Source organism: Pecten maximus, chromosome 13 (assembly GCF_902652985.1).
Source record: "Pecten maximus chromosome 13, xPecMax1.1, whole genome shotgun sequence".
Classification (NCBI taxonomy): domain Eukaryota; kingdom Metazoa; phylum Mollusca; class Bivalvia; order Pectinida; family Pectinidae; genus Pecten; species Pecten maximus.
In genome coordinates, this window is record NC_047027.1 from 25,898,992 (window position 1) to 25,899,901 (window position 910).

Genomic DNA, 910 nt, shown 5'->3' on the forward strand with positions numbered 1-910 from the left:
TTTGCTGCATTGCTTCCCTGAACATATCTTTCACGACAGGATGGCCTTTGATGGACCGTTTGATTGGCAAAACTGTCCATCCTAACTGTTTATATCTGTCCGGAATATCATCGTTGGTGAACAGTATTAAGTTTACATGCGACTTGAGAAGGGGCCAGTTCACCAAGGTATTGTTGTATACATCAAACCTGCCTGGGAATGTGTCCCACGATGTAAATAATGTAATCGGTAGGTTATCGCCTTGAAGTGGTCTCGTAGATACATACAAGTAGAATAAAACACATCCGATTGTGACCAGACAAACACAATATTTCGTTAACTTTTTCATTTTGGTGTCCTCTTTCTGAAAATACAAAACAAATTGCATTTATTGCAAACAGTGGCCAATTTGAAATACTTCGATGACTTATACATGTATATTTGTATATTGTGTTTAGGTTACGGTCGAATCTCGAGCTCGGCATCGCGAAGTCAACGGCGCCATGAAAACGTTCGAGATATCCCAAGTATTCAAGACAACTGGGTATATTTTGACATATATTTGAACATATAAACTTGATCGTAACCAGGGAAAAAATATTGCTTTTGGACGAATGTTTAAGTTTATTGGACCAAGGATGTAGATCTATAGTGAAACAAGTGACAAGACCAAATTAACTTATTCCTCCCACACGTCTGAATAAGTCGCTGCGTATCTTTTTCCCGAACGTGCGAAATCTAACTGTGAGGAATATCAACTCACCCATAGTTATCTTCTACATCATCACAGCAGCTGTACATACCTATATCTGTCGTCTGCAGTTGTATATATACAAACAGAGCCTCCCTTTTCAGAGCTAATCTGTCGTCTGCAGCTGTATATATACAGAGCCTCCCTTTTCAGAGCTAATCTGTCGTCTGCAGCTTTATA